General features: G+C 42.6%; 1 long non-coding RNA gene and 1 pseudogene across 1 annotated transcript; one reads left to right on the plus strand and one right to left on the minus strand.

Annotated features, from left to right (window-relative positions):
* Positions 1-22,185, minus strand: LOC138989210 (uncharacterized). The gene is made up of 4 exons (XR_011465465.1): positions 22,098-22,185; positions 21,398-21,506; positions 20,466-20,698; positions 1-498 (listed from the first exon to the last, which is right to left on the minus strand). It is a non-coding gene; the product is annotated as an uncharacterized lncRNA (long non-coding RNA).
* On the plus strand, positions 11,345-13,133 carry LOC102278756 (peptidyl-prolyl cis-trans isomerase D pseudogene; annotated as a pseudogene).
* Positions 22,186-23,527: the final 1,342 nt, after the last annotated feature.

Consider the following 23,527-nt stretch of genomic DNA (forward strand, 5'->3'; position numbering starts at 1 on the left):
GCTGTTACAGCTAATTCAAAAGATAATCCAAAGAACAAACACATTTATAAATCAGGAATACTGAAATGAATTTGCAAGTGGTTTCAAAATGCTATTCCTTCGTGGGGAAAAGAAGTCAACCAAACCTCCACTAGTGAGAATTTATTTCATATGGATAAACAAGAATTGTCAGTAAGCAATTATTTTACCTCATTATCAGTTTTCTACAACTTATAAGAGTTGTAAAATAGCTTCAAGGCAATGATAGGCTTAAATCAGATAGCCTAGAAGACTGTACTCTGAACAATGCATAATTTTCTATTGAAGACATTCAGTAACCAGTTTTGCTTACTGCAAATTTCCTCACAAATTTTTCTGTGCTTCAATTCTTTAGCTCATAGGGCATTTGTATGACTTCAAAGATTGTTGAGGCTTCTGGGTATAGATGATGTTTATAAAGTCTTCTTGAATCCAATCCAGACGTGCGATGTTTCTCACCAGGCTACCTTAGGCAAAGCACTGAAAGAGACAGGGACAGATTGTGAACCACAGCCGTAAATGTATTCTGTTTAAATATGCGTATTTATATAAATAAATAAGCATAAATAAATCCTTACTCCACTTGGCTTTTACTCTCTATTTTTTGGAAGCACACCTTTATTTTTCTCTCATTACTGAATAGATAGTTTTGTAGCTTATGACCCATGTGTTTCAGCTTGTTTATCTGCTGCTGCTGCTGCTGCTGCTATGTCACTTCAGTCGTGTCTGATTCTGTGAGACCCCAGAGATGGCAGCCCACCAGGCTCCGCCGTCTCTGGGATTCTCCAGGCAAGAACACTGGAGTGGGTTGCCATTTCCTTCTCCAATGCATGAAAATGAAAATGAAAAGTGAAAGTGAAGTCACTCAGTCGTGTCCAACTCCTAGCGACCCCGTGGACTGCAGCCCACCAGGCTCCTCCATCCATGGGATTTGCCAGGCAAGAGTACTGGTTATATATCTGATACACAGGCAATAGTGGATTGCCTTATCTCTACACTTTGAGGAGATAATACTTTCTACCATTAATATATTAACTAGTATTTGTTATTTCCTCTGGATTCATTCTTTATACAGATTTAGATGTTTAGGAAGGCTCTTTCTAAAGAGTGCCACAGAAAGAGGTCAGCAATAATTTTGTGTGAATTTTCTCCTTTCAGTTTCCCAGAGTCCCAGAGACCATTGTCAACAAGAAGGAGATTGAGGTTGGGAATGGGAGATAGATGTAAGTCATGATACTCTACAGGGAACTTGCTGAAAGGAACACGTAAAGGCAGATTGGAAGAAGAGCTGTTTGTAATTATATTCCTTCCTATATTAAGAATGTTGTCAACAGCTGGTTTGGAAATCATATAAGATATATTAGTGGATTTCAACCTCATGAGGAGTAATCTTTATCCTTGAATGACCCTATCTAGTGAAAAAGTTTATTTTTAAAATAAATTAAAAAATCTCCTGTCAGCTGTGTGCTAATCCAAGTCATAAGAAATCCTCTTTTATATTTAGAGGGCAGAGTAAAAAAGTTCAGTTTCTTGTATAATATTGATATCTTTCCAGGTCTAATAGACAAGGAAATGTCTAGTTTTGAGGTTGGAAACTGAAATCGAATTTGTTATGATTTCTAAATTTAAATCATATATTTGTAGGAATAGATTATTAAACATTGTTTTCTTTCAATTAAAAAAGAGAAGTCCTCTTTTTATCTTGATACTTCTTCATATTAAGAACATTCAGTTCAGTTCAGTCGCTCAGTCCTGTCCCACTCTTTGTGACCCCATGAATCACAGCACACCAGGCCTCCCTGTCTATCACCAACTCCTGGAGTTCACTCAGACTCACATCCATTGAGTCAGTGATGCCATCCAGCCATCTCATCCTCTGTCATCCCCTTCTTCTCCTGCCTCCAATCCCTCCCAGCATTAGAGTCTTTTCCAATGAGTCAACTCTTTGCATGAGGTGGCCAAAGTACTGGAGTTTCAGCTTTAGCATCATTCCTTCCAAAGAAATCCCAGGGCTGATCTCCTTTAGAATGCACTGGTTGGATCTCCTTGCAGTCTAAGGGACTCTCAAGAGTCTTCTCCAACACCACAGTTCAAAAGCATCAATTTTTCGGCACTCAGCCTTCTTCACAGTCCAACTCTCACATCCATACATGACCACAGGAAAAACCATAGCCTTGACTAGATGGACCTTTGTTGGCAAAGTAATGTCTCTGCTTTTGAATATGCTATCTAGGTTGGTCATAACTTTCCTTCCAAGAAGTAAGCGTCTTAATTTCATGGCTGCAGTCACCATCTGCAGTGAAGCAAATACAGTCAAAGCAGGTAAAGCTCCTGTACTAGGCTGACTAGTGTTCGTCACTCAGTTGTGTCTGACTCTTTGTGACCCTTCGGACTATAACCCATGAGGCTCCTCTGTCCATTGTATTATCCAAGCAAGAAAACTGGAGTGTGTAGCCATTCCCTTCTCCACAGGATCTTCCCAACCCAGGGATGGAACTTGGGTCTCATGCATTGCAGACAGATTCTTTTACCATCTGAGCCACCAGGGAAGCCCCACTAGGTTGACTAGCTGACTAGGTTGACTTGTGTTCCCCCAAATTGATGTCCACCTGGAATTTCACATCTTGTTTCAGAAGTCCACCCTCCAGAGGTATGGTCTTGCAGATGTAATTAGTTAAAATTAGATCATATTAGATTAAGAAGGGCCCTACTCCAATAATTAGTGTCCCTATAAGGAGAAATATCTGAAATGCCAAGAGGGAAGAATACTGTGTAAAACAGGGATAGAGACTGGAGTGGGGCATCTCCAGGCCAAGGAGGACCAAGGCTGCTGATGACCACCAGAGGCAAGGAAGAGGCAAGGAAGGACTCTTCCCTAAAATTTTGAGAGCACAGTCCTGTTCACACCTTGGCTTTGAACTTCTAGCCTCCAGTGTTACCAAACCAGTTTCCTTGGCCCAACAGGTAGCAAGCCAAACACCAAGACGTCAATGTTTGCAGCAGAGAGTTTATTCATGAGGCAGCCAACTGAGGAGATAGGAGAGCAATCTCAGACCCGCCTCCCTGAAGATGGGGGACTTGGGACATTGATGGGTGAGGAGTATAGGATGGTCAGAGGTGGAGAGGAAAGTGACTGCAGGGGGGGAAAGGTGACATAACCATCTTCCTGCACAGGCGCAACTGAACTACATGCTTCCTCATGCTGCTGCTACTGCTGCTGCTAAGTTGCTTCAGTCGTGTCTGACTCTCTGAGACCCCATAGATGGCAGCCCACCAGGCTCCCCCATCCCTGGGATTCTCTAGGCAAGAACACTGGAGTGGGTTGCCATTTCCTTCTCCAATGCATGAAAGTGAAAAGTGAAAGTGAAGTTGCTCAGTCGTGTCCGACTCCTAGTGACCCCATGGACTGCAGCCCACCAGGCTCCTCCATCCATGGGATTTTCCAGGCAAGAGTACTGGAGTGGGGTGCCATTGCCTTCTCATGGGACACATGCAAATCTGGGGGAAGTTAGTGTAAAATGTGGGGAAATTTGGGGCTTTGACATCAAAAGGTCACCTGCTGGCAAGCAAGTCTATGCTGTGCAGATGCAGGTCAGCCCTGTCTGTTCTATCTAGTTCAAGCCAGTTTTGTTGTGTTACAGGCAGACGGTTTTTAAAAAATAAACTGTTCCCTTATCTACTGTTCTGTAAAGACAAACCATATGGGCCTTGTTTCTGTAGTGTAGTGGTTATCACGTTCGCCTCACATGCCAGAGGTCCCTGGTTCAAAACTGGGTGGAAACAGACTTTCAGAAGCCTCAGGGTCTCTGTTAGTCACTAATTTCTATTAACACTATGGGGCATGGTTTCAGGGTTTTGTTTTGTTTTGTTCTGCTTTTTAACTATGTGGAGTACTGTTTCATAAGAATTGTGAGCGAACACATTTTGCTGTTTTCAGCTACCCGTGGTAGTCTCAGAAACTAATCCAGCACCCTTAAGCAAATTGGAGGTGAGGAATGACTTGGCTTCTTTGTCCCCAGCAAACCTCCTTCTCACTCTTGCTTACATTTGTGTTGATGGGCTTTTCATTCCAGTGCTCTAAATGGCATCTGGGAAAGCATGTTTCAGAGGATGAAAGACTCTGAGGTCCTGTCAGATGCTGCAGCACCTAGTCTGGGAAGGCTTTCAGGGCAAGTGGGAACTTCCCAATATATTTGAAAGAACTAAGGGCACGTCTCTCCAGAGAAAAGGCTTTCAAACAAACAAGAACTGCAGCTCCTCTCCTACCTCCAAACAAGTCCCTCAGCTCAGAAAGTCCCTGATACTGGGACGCATCTGGATGTTTGCTCATTTGTCACGTTCCCCTGTCATCACTTCCTGTGCCACCCATGGGTCTCCTGAGTACTTCTCCCAGGGAACAGGTCCTTCAAACTTGCAGCTGTGATCTACAGTGCAGAGGACATATAACTAAAGCTTGCTGCTAGAACTTAATTCAGAATCTTCTCAACAAACATCCAGGCTCCTAATCTTTCTGTAGAACTTGGCTGAGGCAATATTGCCTCCTCATCTTGCCTGGTAAAAATAAGAACAAATAAACTCATTTCACCAGCGTAGGGTACAAATATGGCTATCTTTTCCCTATTAATGGTTAAATTTTAGCAGAGTGTAGCTCATACGCCTTCTGAGGAGTATTTAGCTATACTTCCTTCCTTTTGAGTTCTCCTCTCTCTGTGGACTGGTCTAGAAATGTGGGGGTAATTCAATTCACAGCGGGTGAGTTCTGCCTTTGTAACAAGGAGACACTGGCAGTGTGGCCAGTGGGGGCTTGCAGCCACTGCTCTCTCGCGCGCTCACCAGTGGCCATCGTCCTGTACTGCAGGTGAAGCCCCCTTGGGGTCTGTGCTGTCCTTTTCTACCAGCCAACTTTGGTCTAAGCCACTCTGGTCTACTCTATGAACTAGAAAATACCTGGGAATTTTAGGAAAGGGGTTTGGAGTTGGGCTTTCCCTTCCAGAAGTATAAAAATTAAAATGACATTTCTCAGAGCTCTGAGAAGAGAGGAGACCTTTTCTAAGTCACATAAAGTAAAAAACCAGGTCCAGTTACACGTTTCCTAGGGTAATGGGCACTTAATCAATTTTCTGTAATAAAAAAGATAATTTTGTTTCTCCTTTTTTAGCCAAAAGGAAGCAAACAGTTTTTAAAAATTTCGCCTCACTTCTTTTCCTAACACAGTGACCATACTAAGTCAAACATCCTCAACAAATCATTTATTTTATTTAAAAATACTTTAAAATAATGAAAATAGTACGCACTTATTGCAGAATATTTGAAAAAGATCAGGTATTTCAAAGTGAAAAAAGCTACGTGGCACTTGTCAGTCTGACATCCTAACTTCTACCAGGACAGCATCTCTCACTTTTCTGTTTGAACTGAGCCCAAGTAGGGTAAGCATCCAACATCTTACAATGTCCAAACTTGGAAAGAAACCCTGCTCTTGTCTGAAAGAAGGGAATCAAGCTGCCTGTGTCTGTGAGTGCTCCCCTGATGGCAAGAGAGAGAACAGAGAAGCAGAAACTAAGGAAGCACAAGTCTAATGAAATCATCAACCCAACAGAAAACTCATGACTCTTGTATATAATAATAATTGTAAGACTCCAGGTGGTAGGAATCTTTGATTACAGCAGGCATTCTCATGAATTTCAACCTCCAGGTGATTCTTCCTGAGAAGGATGCAGTGAACTTGCAGAATTATGGTCCCCTTACCCTATCCATTTCTTCCTTCTGAGGAAAAAGGACTTGGTGATAAGAGATTAGGTAAATCTGCTTTAGGATTTTTGCTGATGATGCTCATGGAAACCTGTGATTTGCTCCAAGTTTTTGATTTTTCTTTAATCCAATTGAGGGACAGGTCTGTCATCTGTGACTTTTCATCACACTGCTGCTGGTCACCAGTTAATCTGTTCTAATTACACTAAGCTGATAGCTGGAATGTGGATGATTCATAATTGAGTCTCAAATGCCTGCATGTCTGGGAGTCCAGCTAATGAAAATGTATAGGCCTCAGATACCACTCGGAGAAGGTAATGGCACCCCATTCCAGTACTCTTGCCTGGAAAATCCATGGACAGAGGAGCCTGGTAGGCTGCAGTCCATGGGGTCGTAAGAGTCGGACACGACTGAGCGACTTCACTTTCACTTTTTACTTTCATGCATTGGAGAAGGAAATGGCAACCCACTCCAGTGTTCTTGCCTGTAGAATCCCAGGGACAGAGGAGCCTAATGGGCTGTTGTCTATGGGGTCGCACAGAGTCGGACACAACTGAAGCAACTTAGCAGCAGCAGCAGCAGATACCACTGGTGCAAACATATGTGCAAACTACCTCCCTTGGATACCCACAACAGGCCAAAATTAAATTGATAATTAATTTAAGCTAAGCTAATATCAGTTTATAATTAAAAGACAAGAATAGCATTACAAACAGCAAGCAGCTGAAGAAAAATTGATATATGATTTTAAAAAGTGTGCTTAAGTGTAGGAATTCCAACTATGTGTGTATCTTGTTCTGTTTACAACATTTTCCTTATTAAATATGAGTTCCAGGAAAGCAGGGAGTTTCCAGTTGTTTGTTTTGTTCAGATGTACTCCCAGTGTCTAGACCAATGCCTGGCAACAGTAGGTGTTGAGTGAATGAATACACTTCACATAATTACAATAACAATGCATGACAACCAAATCTCCCAGTAGGAACCTCCACCAACAAGCAGCATTTGTTAGAATATAAAAATTCAAGTCTATGGGATTATACTTTATTTCCCCCATAGAGTTATTCCTCAGCCCACGATGGCCCTCTCTACTCATGTCTGTCTGTGAGCCCTACTTTGAAAATCACAAATCTAGACTCTCTAAGCTCTGCTACAGTTGTTCCCCAGTGTCCATAGGATTGATTCCAAGACCTCTGCAGATACCAAAATCCTTGGATGCTCAAGTCACTTATATACTTTGAAAATCACAAATCTAGACTCTCTAAGCTCTGCTACAGTTGTTCCCCAGTGTCCATAGGATTGATTCCAAGACCTCTGCAGATACCAAAATCCTTGGATGCTCAAGTCACTTATATACTTTGAAAATCACAAATCTAGACTCTCTAAGCCCTGCTACAGTTGTTCCCCAGTGTCCATAGGATTGATTCCAAGACCTCTGCAGATACCAAAATCCTTGGATGCTCAAGTCACTTATATAAAAGTGTGCTGTGTACAGTTGGCCTCTGATGAGTGGGTTCTGCATCCTCATGGTTGGTTGAATCCAAAGATGCTGAACCCAGGGATATGAAGGGCAAACTGTCCTCCCCAGGTGATGCAAATGTGTGTTTAAGTTTGAGAAGCACTGCCTTAAGAACTGCAGTGCAGGTGGTGACTCTAGTCAACAACATCGTGTTGTATCCTTGAAAGTTGCTAAGAGAGTAGATCTTAAGTGTTTTTACCACACACACACACACACACACACACACACACACACACACACACATATACAATCCATATGATATGATGGATGTGGTAAATAACTTTACTGAAGTCATCATTTTGCAAGTTATACGCACATTAACTTGTCACATACATCTTCAGTTGAATTTAGTCGCTCAGTCATGTCTGACTCTTTTTGACCCCATGGACTGCAGCACACCAGGTCTCCCTGTCCTTCACCATCTCCCAGAGATTGCTTAAACTCATGTCCATTGAGTCGGTGATGCCATCCAACCATCTCATTCTCTGTCGTCCCCTTCTCCTGCCTGCAATCTTTCTCAGCATCAGCGTCTTTTCCAGTGAGACAGTTCTTTGCATCAGGTGGTCAAAGTATTAGAGCTTCAGCTTCAGCATCAGTCCTTCCAATGACTATTCAGGACTAATTTCCTTGAGGATTGATTGTTTGGATCTCCTTAAACTCCAAGGGATGCTCAAGAGGCTTCTCCAACACCTCAGTTCAAAAGCATCAATACATCTTGAACCTTAAGGACTTCCCTATAGCTGAAATGGTCAAGAATCTGCCTGAGATGCAGGAGACCAGGGTTTGATCCCTGGGTTGGGAAGTCCCTCTAGAGAAGAGAACGGCAATCCACTCCAGTATTCTTGCCTGGAGAATTCCATGGACCGAAAAGCCTGGTGGGCTACAGTTCATGGGGTCACAAAGAGTCAGACACTACTGAAAGACAAGACAATTGTTGTCTGTCAATAATATCTCAATATAATGGAGGGGAAGCTACTGCAGTCACTGGCATAACAACAGTCAGCTCTGAAATCTTGGCCCTGCACCAGCCAATTCCAAACAGAGGCAATAGAGACACCTAGGTGATTGCAGTGGGTCTCGAGTTAGTCCATCAATCAACAAATGCTAATCACTCTAGGCGCCATGCTCTTAGTTCCCTGTGTGTCTCCCCCGACTACTACACAAAAGTCTCACTGTTAGTCACATGGAGTGTCAAACCATGAGTCAGCTAAGTAAAGACATCATTCAACCCCTTTATTTTGCCTGTGAGGAAACTAAAATTGTGAATGGCCTTGGGTCTATCAGTTCAGGTCAGTTCAGTCGCTCAGTCGTGTCCAACTCTTTGCGACCCCATGAATAGCAGCACGCCAGGCCTCCCTGTCCATCACCAACTCCCGGAGTTCACTCAGACTCACGTCCATCGAGTCAGTGATGCCATCCAGCCATCTCATCCTCTGTCATCCCCTTCTCCTCCTGCCCCCAATCCCTCCCAGCATCAGAGTCTTTTCCAATGAGTCAACTCTTCGCATGAGGTGGCCAAAGTACTGGAGTTTCAGCTTTAGCATCATTCCTTCCAAAGAAATCCCAGGGCTGATCTCCTTCAGAATGGACTGGTTGGATCTCCTTGCAGTCCAAGGGACTCTCAAGAGTCTTCTCCAACACCACACTTCAAAAGCATCAATTCTTCGGCACTCAGCCTTCTTCACAGTCCAACTCTCACATCCATACATGACCACAGGAAAAACCATAGCCTTGACTAGACGGACCTTTGTTGGCAAAGTAATGTCTCTGCTTTTGAATATGCTATCTAGGTTGGTCATAACTTTCCTTCCAAGAAGTAAGCGTCTTTTAATTTCATGACTGCAGTCACCATCTGCAGTGATTTTGGAGCCCAGAAAAATAAAGTCTGACACTGTTTCCACTGTTTCCCCATCTATTTCCCATGAAATGATGGGACCAGATGCCATGATCTTCGTTTTCTGAATGTTGAGCTTTAAGCCAACTTTTTCACTCTCCACTTTCACTTTCATCAAGAGGCTTTTGAGTTCCTCCTCACTTTCTGCCATAAGGGTGATGTATCTGCGTATCTGAGGTTATTGATATTTCTCCTGGCAATCTTGATTCCAGTTTGTGTTTCTTCCAGTCCAGCATTTCTCATGATGTACTCTGCATATAAGTTAAATAAGCAGGGTGACAATACACAGCCTTGTTATACTCCTTTTCCTATTTGGAACCAGTCTGTTGTTCCATGTCCAGTTCTAACTGTTGCTTCCTGACCTGCATACACATTTCTCAAGAGGCAGGTCAGGTGGTCTGGTATTCCCATCTCTTTCAGAATTTTCCGCAGTTTATTGTGATCCACACAGTCAAAGGCTTTGGCATAGTCAATAGAGCAGAAATAGATGTTTTTCTGGAACTCTCTCGCTTTTGCCATGATCCAGCGGATGTTGGCAATTTGATCTCTGGTTCCTCTGCCTTTTCTAAAACCAGCTTGAACATCAGGAAGTTCACGGTTCATGTATTGCTGAAGCCTGGCTTGGACAATTTTGAGCATTACTTTACTAGCATGTGAGATGAGTGCAATTGTGTGGTAGTTTGAGCATTCTTTGGCATTGCCTTTCTTTGGGATTAGAATGAAAACTGACGTTTTCCAGTCCTGTGGCCACTGTTGAGTATTCCAAATTTGCTGGCATATTGAGTGCAGCACTTTCACAGCATCATCTTTCAGGATTTGGAATAGCTCAACTGGAATTCCATCACCACCACTAGCTTTGTTCATAGTGATGCTTTCTAAGGCCCACTTGACTTCACATTCCAGGATGTCTGGATTCAGAATGTCCAGGATTCTCGGGTCTATAGAACAGACTAAAATCCAGGTTTTTGTTTACATCACATTTTATCCTTCTTCTGTGTAAAACTCAGGAGAGATATGGTTATATTTGACCCCTACCCATATGACCAGACACCTGAATTAGGGAGAGCTTGTCTCCAGAAGGCTTGAGGGAAGTAACATGAGTTACTTGGGGATGACCTCCTTATATTCACCTCCTATCATGGAGGAGAGAGCATTTAATGAGAGGGTTGAGAATGATGTATGGTTGAGCCCCTTTGCTGTCCACCTGAAACTCTCACAGCATTGTTAATCAGCTATACTCCAATAGGAAATACAAAGTTTAAAAAATAAAAATAAAGAGAGGGTTAAAGTGCAGGTCAGATTTTGACAGCAAGAAATGGGTAGAAGGCAGGGTAGTTCAGGCCTCAAGGTCTTCCCAGAGATGAGCCCACAGAGGTTGTGTGTGGAGACAGAGAATGGGCCACTCAGCAGGACTTGAGGAGACTAGACTTTAGAGTTCAGGTCACGTCGTGGAGAATGTCAACTCTAAGCTCAGGACAGGAAAGCACTGAGTTTGGAAATAATCTTTAAAGCCCTCCCAGATTGTTTTTCCCAACACCAAACTCTGTCTCTTATCTTTGGCTCAGAGCTCGTCAAGGGAAGTCACTTTTTGCTTCTTAAGTGTTGTTGGTTTCTTCCTTCCAATTGCTCTTCCGCACGTCTATGAGCTGTTTTTAAACTCCGCTTGGCTGTGTTGCCTACTGCTCAAAATATTTTGAGAACTTAAAATAGAGGACAAAGGTAAGGCTGCTAAGCCTGCCATTTGGTGCCCCCTGCAACCTGACCCCCACTTTCCTCTCTGATTTTATTCCCCGTGACCTGCTCTAGAGCTCCCTGCCCTCGCCAAGCTGGAGAATCCACTGCTTTACAGTAAATTAAACATGTTTCCACTTATGGTCACAGCCTCCGCTGAAACAGCCTGTCTCTTCTAAGTCCACAAGTCTCATCTTCCTTTTGCATCTAGCTCCTCCAAGATTCCCTTGATTCACCCCACTATAGCCACCAGCTACCATCTCTTCTTAAAAACCTTTGCAATTTTCCCTATTATTCAAATAGCAACTGATTTATTTTTTCATTAAGCTGAAATTTGCTGGATGCCTGCTGTGTGTCAGGTCCTAAAAGATAAGTGCCGGAATCTCAGCCCTGGAAGAGCTGACGATCTAGTGGGGTAAAGAGTCACTCTTACGAGTATGAGAGATGTAGTGATAGCAGTAAAATTGAGTAATGTGAAAGCAGCCAAGATAAAGTAATGAGAGGGATGAAACATGCAAGGAAGGGAGACAGGGGAGAAGGAAGGGAAAGTGAAGGGGAGAGAGAGGGGGATGCGAAGGCTTTTTGGTAACGGTGATTTCCCAGTTTAGGTTTGAAGGATGGGTCATAGTCACAAAGGGGTGATGGGATGGGGAAGGATGACTCCATGTGAAGTCTTGCAGGTGACAGTGGCAAATTTGAAGAATCACTTAAGTTAACTTAGCAGATACTTGCTGATGATGCTCGTGGAAATGTGTGATTTGCTCCGTGCTTTTAGGAACGATTTTTCTTTAATCCAATTGAGGGGCAGGTGCTGTGAGTTTTTTGGCATATTGCTGCAGGTCCCCAGTTAATCAGCTCTAGTTAGACTGAGCTGATAGTCAGAAAACTGCTTCAAAAATCAGCCAATATTAAAATTCTTCCATGAAACAAGTTCTTTTAAAACAGAACCTGTGGGTGGACCTTGCGACTTTAGGGTTCGAGCTGTCCAGTGACCACACGGTGTTACGAGGTGGTCATACATGCGTCTTAAAGCCACAATGTTGCATCCATCCCCCAGGCTAAGCTCTCCAACCCCAGTAACCTCCGAGTCTTCTTCAATGTGGACATCGGAGGGGAGCAAGTTGGTTGAATTGTCTTAGAATTGTTTGCAGATATGATACCCAAAACTGCAGAATTTTTGTGCATTGTATACAGGAGAAAAAAGCACTGGACCCACCACTGGAAAACCTCCCTGTTTCAAAGGATGTCCTTTGCATTGAAATACTAAAAACTTGATGATTCAGGGTGGAGACTTCTCAAATCAGAATAGGACAGGTGGAGAAAGCATTTATGGTGAAAAACTTGAAGGTGAAAATTTCTGTTATAAGCGTGACGAGGAGGGATTGCTGAGCATGGCCAAGCAGGCAGCAACACCAACGGCTTCCAGTTCATCACCACGGTTCTGACTCCACACTTGGATGGGAAGCACATAGTGTTTGGCCAAGGGATTAAAGAATGGGTGTGGCAAAGATTCTGGAAAATGTGGAGGTGAAAGGTGAAAAACCTGCCAAATTTTGTGTTATTGCAGAATGTGGAGAACTGAAAGAAGGTGATGATTGGGAAATATTCCCAAGGGATGGATCTGGTGACAGTCACCCAGATTTCCCCGAGGTTGCGGATGTGGATTTAAAAGATGTAGATAAAATTGTGTTAATATCAGAAGACTTAAAAAACATTGGAAATACATTTTTCAAATCCCAGAACTGGAAGATGGCCATTAAAAAATACACAAAATTTTTAAGGTATGTGGAAGGCTCTAGGGCTGCTGCTGAGGACGCAAATGGAGCAAAGCTGTAGCCTGTCGCTTTGAGCTGCATGCTGAATGTCAGCGCTTACAAACTGAAGATGTCCGATCGGCAGGGTGCAGTCGATAGCTGTTTGGAGGCCCTTGAAATAGACCCATCAAATACCAAAGCACTGTACCGTAGAGCTGAAGGATGGCAAGGATTAAAAGAATATGTTCAAGCATTGGCTGATTTTAAGAAAGCTCAGGAGATAGCACCAGAAGATACAGCTATCCAGGCAGAATTGCTGCAAGTCAAGCAAAAGATGAAGGCACAGAAAGATAAAGAGAAGGCAGCTCATGCAAAAATGTTTGCTTAACGAGGAATTCAGTTTTGCTTAAGTGTGCGTTGATTGCATAAGCGAGGAAGACAGAACAAAGGGTTTGTCTGGTTCTGTTTGATACCCGCTGTGTTCTTGCTGGAGAATCCCAGGGATGGGGAAGCCTGGCGGACTGCCGTCTATGGGGTCGCACAGAGTCAGACACGACTGAAGCGACTTAGCAGCAGCAGTGCTACCTCTGATACTTTGGTTCCCCGTGTTTACAGTCCAGGAATATGGATAGGGACTTAATACACCAGTGTTACAACCTACCGTGGCGCTGATTCCCTTTTCAGTGGCTCTCTGCGTTATTCAAAGGATAATGGTGTCTCCAGCCTGTTTCTAAACTCCTTAAGACACATTGTGTTTGAATAAACAGACAAAAGCTTGGGAAAAAAACCAAGCAGAACCTGTGTCTTTTCTTCATTAAATTATGGATGATTGTGATATCGAATTGCTAAGGACTTTTTACTCCTCTTCAATCTATGACTCTATTACTATTGTAATACAATTCTATCCTTTTGGCAAGCATTTACTGAGTATGGTGTTAGACTCCTCTTAGGTACCACTTCCCACCCTCTCTTCTGCGTGAGCTCTTTCCAACTTCCTCCGGGCACCACCTACCCACAGCTTTTCTATTGACCACGAGGTGGGGACTCTGGGAGGTCTCGTACATGCACAGCTCAGAAACATAAGGGAGACCAGTGGGAGATGGGATCCAGAGATGAAGTCTTCTTTCTTCCTCTTTCAGAAGATTATTTTGAGAGACAGTTTCTACACTTAGCAAAGGATGGTCTTCAACAATCAGGCCAACATTTGCCCTCTGAACCCCTTCCCCTCACTTTTGCTCTTCTGGGATTTCTTTCACCAGTAAAGTAGTTACATTTAAAGTCTTCGTCTCCAGAATTCTCTGGCAGTCCAATGAAAGTAGACTCTGCACTTTCATTGCCGAGGGCACAGGTTTGATTCCTAGTCAGGGAACTAAGATTCCCACAAGCCATGTGGCCAAATAAATAAACAATAGTAGTTACTAAAAAATAAACAAACAAACAAAAAGTTCTTTATCTCAGTCTCTGCTTTCTTGGGACTCCAGGTTAGAGAAGCTTTTATTTACTATGTGCCAGGAACTATTCTAGACTCTTGGGCTGTAAGGAAGAGAGACTGAAGTTTAATCAGCCAAAAACTGTGTTTATGATCCTCATGAGGAATATGAAACACAAATTGTATCGTTTGTGTATATGCAGATATTTTATTTTTAAGAATTTTTTTCCCCCAGTGGCTTCTGCTAAGGGAAGAATTAAAAGAAAGGGGGTTATTAGAATATAAAATTTAAAAAGCTATATGATGTATAATCATACATACATAGGGAGTATGGGCCTATGTAACTATGAAAGTGAAAGTCACTCAGTCGTGTCCAACTCTTCACAGCCCATGGACTGTGCAGTCCATAGAATTCTCCAGGCCAGAATACTGGAGTGGGTAGCATTTCCCTTCTCCAGGGAATCTTCCCAACCCAGGGATTAAACCCACGTCTCCCGAATTACAGGCAGACTCTTTACCAGCTGAGCCACAAAGAAAAAAAAAAGTGAAGTCGCTCAGTCGTGTCCCACTCTTTTTGACCTCATGGACTATAGCCTGTCAGGCTCCTCCATCCATGGGATTTTCCAGACAAGAATACTGGACTGGGTTGCCATTTCCTTCTCCAGGGGATATTCCTGACCCAGGGATCGAACCCAGGTCTCCAGCACTGCAGGCAGATGCTTTACCATCTGAGCCACCAGGGAAGCCCAACGTAACTATGGAGAAACGGAAAACAAAAAACATAGAATAATGTTTTATTCTATGTGGCCTCATAGAATAATCCTAGGTCCTGGGACCATAAGTTTTTCCTAAATGTGTTTTATGTCTCATCTTTTATTTCAGTTGTAGATATTTCTTTTCTGCATTCCCACCCCCAAACTCAACTCCTTTTCCCTTAATAATCAATTATTTTTTTTCTTTAGAATGCTTACGATTAAAGAGATGGTTTGTATTTCCATGAGGCTATAACTTTCTTCACAGAGGAACGATCAGCATGTCTAATCATTAGGTTATATTTTAGGAAGACTGAGCACCCATTCAAAGTTAAGCTTCAAAACTGAATGTCATTGTCACCTATTTTTAATGCTGGGTGGCTTAGATCACACAATTCCCATATTAATGGCATTATACATTTTCTTTCAAACACAGTTGAAATTGACCATTAATGAAGAAACTGTTTTCATTTCTGAAGTCTTTGAAAATATGTCAAAGGGAAGATAGTTAACGTTCATTTTATTAGTCATTTTAAAGTATCCCACAATGAAGAGTATGTGCCATTATTTCTGTTATTCCTGAAGGATCTTCCGAGCTTGCATACCTATTTTGATCTCCTGAATGTTTTAAAACACAACATTCCAGCTCCCCTGCCCCTACCATCTATCTCCACCGTGAAATTTCTCTCCTTGAACAAAAGCATTTTCTACATCCTCCTGCTAAATCTCTGCTTGGACACAGCTGGTCATGTGGGGCTCCATGCAATTTCATCCACCTCGGGTCCATTTGTCACTATGAAAAAGAACACCATAGAAATGCCACTTAACTATGCTGTTCTTAGGGGAAGCATCCCCTGGTGACTGTTCCAGATCATTGCCAATACCATCCAATCATGCAGAGAAGTCACAAATAGGAGATATGCGTGCAGCCAGGCTTCCTAAATTTGTTCTCAGGCAAACATGGCATTGATGTACCAAAAATGTGACTGGCTCATCTTTGGATAAAATAACCAGTGTTACTGTCTTCTCCCTAGCCTTAAGTTGGCTGGGTTTTGATGCCAGTCTTAAATTCTGGCTCTTGTAAAAAAAAATAATAATAATAAATCATCTTGCAAACAGAAGTGCTTCCATTTCTCAGAAAGTAGCAGGAAGCCCTACTTATAAAGGGAAGGATTCAAAAACTAAATTGTGGTTGCCACCTTAAAGTAGGGGTTAGCATTTAACGCAATAATTTTTGGCAAGAGTTTGACTGGTTTCTGTCCTGCCCAGAGCTGTTATTTGCTGTGCCCGCTTTATTCTTAGCCTCTTTTTCAAAGCAGAGCCCCTGCTGCTTTTTGTGTCCCTTGGAGGCAGGGGTCCTATTCTTTCAGCTTCTTGAACTGAATTGAAATTTATGGTTTGGTACCAGGAAATGTATTTCTTGCCTTTTTTTTTTTCATTCTGGGATGTATAAAAATAAAAGTTAAAGTTTTAGTGAATATTTAATAGCCACATGAACATTTCCTGCAGAAGGACTAATGTTATAGGTGGTGGTGGCTTAGTTGCTAGGTCGTGTCTGACACTTGTGACCTCATGGACTGTAGCCCATCTGGCTCCTCTGTCCATGGGGCTCTCCAGGCAAGAATATTGGAGTTGGTTGTCATTTTCTTCCCTGGGAGATCTTCCCGATTGCAGGCAGCCTCCTGCATTGCAGGTGGATTCTGTACCGACTGAGCCACCAGGGAAGTAGAGAATTATCTAAAACTCATTGTTACATAAATGGCATATTTTTGCATAACTGCAACTTCAGGGCAAACTTGCCCGAAGGGCCACATTTCTAGGGGTTGAGGTGATTAGGGAATAGCTGTCTAATTTTCGGCTAATAAAATTTGGAGACACTTGAGGAAATGTCTGCTTACAGACTGGAAATTGCTTTGAAATTACTTCTTTTGTCCTAAATACTGTAAGTTCTGACCCCATGTACACTTTGTATCACAAGTCAGGCTTTGGGTCCTTATTGTCACCTAGCCCTCTCCTGGGACAGGAGCTTTAGTGGGGTGCAGGTCACTTGTCAGAACCAGAGAACCCCTTTGCCACCCTCTCCTGCCTTTGTGCTCCTGAATCCTCTTTCCCGCTAGGTCAAGCACGTGAAACCTGTCATTTCAGCTGATCCAAACCCTACGCTTTCATCCGGACTCATACTAGCAGTCTTGTTTCCATGTAGGAAGGGGTCTGTACCCTTTTCTCATCTGGGTGAATGCTAGGATTAGAAATGTTGCCTCTCTCCATCTTCTTACCCTGCCCTTCCCCAAGACAGAAGTAGGGGCAATTTGGCTCAGACTTACATCTATGGAGTTTGAGCCAAGTCACATGGTGGGAGAGTAACTGGCCCCTGAAGCCAAGTTCAGGCTCCATCCATTCATCTTTTTTCACTCCTCTGTTCAGATACAGGGGGTTTTCTCCTCTCTCCTTCTGGATCCAGTCAGAGGGCATGCCCCTCTGCTTTCTGTCCTCAAGCAGTAATCACTCCTGCATGGGGCCAAGGTTCATAGCAGATGGTCCTTCTCTTTACACTGGTTGAGATGACAGCATTCAAAATCTTCCCTTCCAATGTACTTGATTGCCGGAGAGAGCACAGCCATGGTTTCTATGGGGAACAGCTGAGCTGAACTCGTCATAAGAACAGCCTGACCTACAGAAATCTTTGGCATTGGTGATTGACTGTGGTGTCCCTAGAATGGAAGTGGATGGACATTCCACTAAAGTCATACTCCATTTTGTATAAATAGAAAAGCCTGAGATCTGATCAATGGAGGTCTGACTTGAATCACCATAATGGAGTCACATTCTTTCAACCAGCCTTGATCCTTTTGACAAATACAGAGCCTCTTCAATGAAGGATCCCTTAAAAGAGGGATCCTTAAATGTTGAGTTACCTAAGGGGAAACCCTGCTACATAGGCAAAGTTTCTGCAACAACACTCCTCACAGCCTTCTGATTAGGGACCTGTGGCTATTTCCCACGGTAACTGTGCACCAGAGCAGGGAGATGGGTCAGGTGTCGTGATTCTGGCTCCGAGCTGACACTGTTTCCTAGAGACACAAAATACTACTGTGGTCTACCAGTCAGAATGTCAAGGTCCACCCTTGACATGACGTCAAGGGATCAAAGAACTTTTGACTCATGTTAATCTGTGTGTCTGGTGAGTTCCTGAACCCACCTTCCGACTAATTCTCCAACTCTAGATTTACTTTGCTATTCAGCAACTGGCAGAAGCCCCAAGTTGGTTCTGTGACCTGTGAAATGAGAACTGTTAATAGTAGGAGAGAGCAAATGGATGCCATTAAAACTTCCCCAATTAGTAAACCAACAGTAATACTGCAGTCTTACAGGTACTGCGGAGATTAGTGTCACCATCAAAGGCTTGGGAGGTTTGGGTGGTGATTTCTACCAAATCTGTATTTGCTATTTGGCTGATAATGGATCACAGAGAATGATGGTTGATTATTGTAAACTTAATCAGATGATAACTCAAATCATAGTAGCTGTTCTTGATATGGCGTCGCTGCTGGAGCAAACCAACGTATCCCCTGCTGGCTTGGCAAGCCCCTGATAAACAGGTGTTAGAGGTTGAGGTTTAAGGATTTAGAATATTACATAAGCTTAGTTGATAAAACAACGGCAGGGTTTGAGAGGATTGACTCCAATTCTGAAAGTTCTACTGTGGGTAAAATGAATCAAACAACATCACATGCTACAGAGAAATCATCTGTGGAAGGAAGTGTCGATCAGTGCAGCAAACTTTACTGTCTTATTTTAGGAAATTGCCATGGCCACCTCAAACTTCAGCAACCGCCACCTTGATCAGTCAGCAGCCATCAACATCAAGGCCAAAACCTTTTACCAGCAAAAAGATTATGACTTGCTGAAGGCTCCAATGGTGGTTGGCTTTTTTTGCTTTGTTTTGTTTTAAATTTATTTTTTTAGTTGAAGGATGATTGCTTTACAGAATTTTGTGTTTTCTACCATACATCAACAAGAATCAGCCATAGGTCCTCCCATGCCCCGTCCCTCCCAAACCTCCCTTCTTTCTCCCTCCCCAGGTGGTTAGCTTTTGTAGCAATAAACAAACCATTTTAAAGGGCTTCCCTGGTGGCTCAGCAATAAAGAATCTGCCTGCCAATGCAAGAGATGCAGGAGACACAGGTTTGATCCCTGGGTTGGGAAGATCCCCTGGAGTAGGAAATGGCAACCCACTTCAATATTGTTGCCTGGAAAATTCCATAGACAGAGGAGCCTGGTGGGCTAAAGTCCATGGGGTTGCAAAGAATCGGACATGACGGAGCTTACAGCACATACCCAGAGGGTTAAAGTTAGGCTTAATGGAGGTCAGAATTTCCTCCTTTTCTCCCAATTTTGGCCTTGTTCCTTACCTATAGGGAGAGCTCCCAGCCAACCCCACAAAGAATTGTGGCTGTTTAATAACCGAATTCTAGAAGAACAGAGGGCCAGCTGAAGGAAAGACTGATATGCTTCTGGCCTCAGAAGGGTGAGCCCAGGGTGCCTCACCCCACCCTGGTGAGCTTGGTAAATATATGCCTGATTATTCTCTGTCTCCCCAGACAGATCTGTTTTTATTCTCATGAGCAAGAATGAGTAAAGGGACAGAGAGAAGATCCAGAAATGTTCATTCCAACCCTCTTCCTTCATCTCTATGGAAATGCCAAAGGGGTGGCAGGTGTTTCCCTAAAAGAGTCCAACTGGGATAAGACACTGCTCTTGTTTTGATAGGGCTTCCTGGTGGCTCAGATGGTAAAGATCTGCTTGCAATGTGGGAGACCTGAGTTTGATCCCTGGAGCTGGGAAGAGTCCCTGGAGGAGGGCACGGCAACCCACTCCAGTATTCTTCACTAGAGAATCCCTATGAACAGTGGAGCCGGGCCAGCTACAGTCCATGGGATTGCAAAGAGTCAGACATCACTGAGCAACTAACATTTTCACTTGTTTTGACAAGAGCATTCTTTTTTATGTATTTATTTATTTAAATTTTACTGAAGTATAGTTAATTTACAATGTCATGTTAATTTCTTCTATACAACAAAGTGACTTAGTTATATTTATTAATATATGCATATATATTCTTTTTCATATTCTTTATCTATATGTATATATGTACATTCTTTTTCATATTCATTTCCATTATGATTTGTCACAGGAGAGTGAATATGATTCTCTGGGTTTTACAGTAGGGCCTTGCTGTTTATCCATCCTATATATAATAGTTTGCCTCTGCTAATCCCATACTTCCAATCCTTCCATTCCCCTTAGCAACCACCAGTCTGTCCTGACAAGAGCATTCTTGTTTGATGTTGCTGTGGGTGGGTATGAGATATACTAGAAACAAACTTGTGAACTTTGCAATTTGAGTTATAGCTTTAAATTACTTTGCAAATAGCCAACGGATTAATCCTTTTTTTTTTTTTTTGCTTGTTATAAAACAGGGTAGGATATTTTTCTTCCTTGGGTCCCTTGAGTCCAGAGACTTAGAAACGGGAAATTCGGCTTATACAGAAACAACTTCAGCTCTCAAGGTCAGATCGCATACTGATGAGCTAGAATGTCTTTACTTATTGAATCTGCTTACCCTGCCTCACATCAAACAGCGTCGTCCATATGCCTTTCCACAAAGAAAGCTGTGGGGTATTGGCATAAAACCGCTGAATCATCATCATGGTACAGCTGGATGCAGCGTCTTTAGGAGACAGCCCTTCTCTCAACCAGTATTTCCTGAGTGATCTCTTCTTCAGTTCTACATGATGAGGGCATAAGTCCTGGGGATGTGATGGTAGACTTTGCATTGTCCTTATCTTTCAGGAACTTCAAGGTATCAAGCAAATATAATATTTAGTATTTTAAATAGAATCACATACATTTACACAAATCCTGGTTGATCTGAAAAATTGCAGTAGGACTGTGCTTAAAGACTTTATTTTGTGGTCTACAAATCTGGTCACAGTATAGGTCAAATTGCAACCCCCCTCTATGCAGCTCTGTCCCTGTAGCCCGAGAAGAAACTTCTTAGTATGATTTATTTTAATATTTATTTATTTTAGTTGGCTGTGCCAGGTCTTAGCTGCAGCACATTGGATCTTTGATCTTTGTTGTGGCATGCTGGATTTTTTTTTTTTTTTCCAGTTTTGGCATGCAGAATCTAGTTGTGGCACATGAACTCTTAGCTTCGGTATATGGGATCTTGTTCCCTGACCAAGGATGGAAGCTAGGTCCCCTGCATTGGGAGCATGGAGTCTTAGCCAATGGACCACCACATATGATATTATATGGCATTTTACCAGAGTTACTCAAGATTTTAAAAATGTCTATTTGTCACGCAAAAAGGGACTATATTGGCTTAGGTAGCTAGGAAGTCCAAAGGGCATCTGGCTTCAAACAAATTTCAAATAATGCCCTCAGGGTCCTGCTTCCCTCTGCCTATATATGCTGCTCTTAACCCTAGCCAGCTTCCATCCATTGCATTTTAAGGAGGACTCTGTTCCAGTTTGGCTCATATGCTCATACCTGAACCAATCACTGTGGCCAGTGGCTTGCAGTATCACGATTGGTCAGACTCAAGCCACCACTGAGACCAGAGAGAGCTGGGGATTTGTAATTTCACCCTTTGGTGCAACTGCATGGAATAAAAAAGAGTTAATTCACAGAGAAAGGAATGACGCTGAAAAATGAAGAGGTTAAAAACAAAAACAAAAGCAAAAACACATCTAGAGCAATCAAAGAGAACAGAACAGGCCCTTTAGCTCTGTCCATGCTCTGAACCAGCAGGGTCACTATGCTGTTCAGGCGTAGAGAGCTGGTAAATGTTTGAAACAATTGGAGGTCTGGTGAAAAGCCCTACTTTGTTCTGTTTGTCCGGATTTCCTGGTGTATTTACTCCAGCAAAGCCAATGTCAAGCTACTAACCTCACATCCCTGTGCATGGAGTTGGAGGGATATGCAGTAAGGCTCAACCATGTGCTGTTTCTACCACACAGATACAATCTATGTTAATTACCTCCAGTCCACAGATAAGAACAAATGGAAGTAGGAAGTGTAGTAGTGTAAGTAGGAAGTGATGGAGTTTGAGTATTTATTACATTTGGTCTTGATATAACGTATTTAATTGCAAGTTTATATCATAGGTTTAAACATTTGTTTGAAGTATAGTTGATTTATAATATTTTGTTAGTTTCAGGTATACAGTAAATGACTCAGTAATACATACCTATACATACATATATAGAATTGTGCTCATGCTCAGTCATTAGGTATTCCTGGGCTTCCCTCGTGGCTCAGCTGGTAAAGAATCCGCCTGCATTGCGGGAGACCTGGGTTCAATCCATGGGTTGGGAAGATCCCCTGGAGAAGGGAATGGCTACCCACTCCAGTATTCTGGCCTGGAGAATTCCATGCACTCTACAGTCCATGGGGTCACAAAGAGTCAGACTCGACAGTGACTTTCACTTCACTTCACTTCAATACATACATATATAGAATTGCACTCATGCTCAGCTGTTAACTCATGTCTGACTCTTTGTGACCCTTTGGACTGTAGCCCCTCCAGCTCTGGGATTTTTGGTCCAGGGATTTTTTTCAGGCAAGAATACCGGAGTGGGTTGCCATTTCCTCCTTCAGGGGATCCCAACTCAGGAATCGAACCTGTGTCTCCTGCATTGCAGGTGGATTCTTAACCCCTGAGCTATCGGGGAAGCCATATAGTTGATAGTGATAATGGTTTTAATAACTTTGCTCATTTTGCCTTACCCTTCTGATTTCAAATCTACACTCACTAGTCACACCCTACCTTGAAAATTTTACATATTTACTTGTCTGGATTCAAAAGACGTCTATTAAGAACTTGCTTCTCCAAGTTCTGTTCTTTGATAAAGTGCTTTTCCCTTCTTTTCTATTTAAAAATACAAAGTAAAAAGCTGTGTATTGAGCTCATAACAACTTACTTTCTTTGATTACTGGTAAGCTTAGTTACACTGAAGTGGAAGAGAAATTTGTTCATCATTTAGTTATTTTAGATAAACCTTTAAAAATCCATGCAAAACCTATTCCCACTGAAAGTAGATCAACCACAAACTACAACACGTTAAGTGAATAAAATACAGTCTCAGAGGAACAAAATCAGTTAAAACCAAGAACTCAATATATGTCAACTAAAAAAAAAATCAAAGCAACTTGTTGCAGAACTCCTCTTGGAAATTCAAGGAAAGATCACACAAAAGTTCAAAGACTTGCTAACAGGCAACTCCTATTCTTTTTCCAAGGAGGAGGCCAGAAAGAGGTCAGGAAGATTTCATTTCTTGTTTTGAAACATCTCTGAGATAACTTACCCTGCTCGTTGCTGTGGCCCAAATGGACAGGCTGGAAGCACTTGGAGAACCACTGACAGAACTCGGAGAAGAGCCTGTATTGCCAAGAGAGTTGTTTATGACTAACATGTGTTGGGATGAAGGGTGGGCAGGGAAGCTGATGCCAGGTGAAAAAGAACTCTGTCCTAGAACAGAATTCTCACCTCCAATGTTCCAGTTGCAGCAACACGAATTGCAAGTTATGCCAAATCATTTTCCCAGAAAGTGGGGGGCTTCTGCCTGTCCATAACCGGTAATTTCTTCAAGGAGAAAATGTGCAAATTATCCTTTCACT

Source organism: Bos mutus, chromosome 9 (genome assembly GCF_027580195.1).
Source record: "Bos mutus isolate GX-2022 chromosome 9, NWIPB_WYAK_1.1, whole genome shotgun sequence".
NCBI classification, from domain to species: Eukaryota; Metazoa; Chordata; class Mammalia; order Artiodactyla; family Bovidae; genus Bos; species Bos mutus.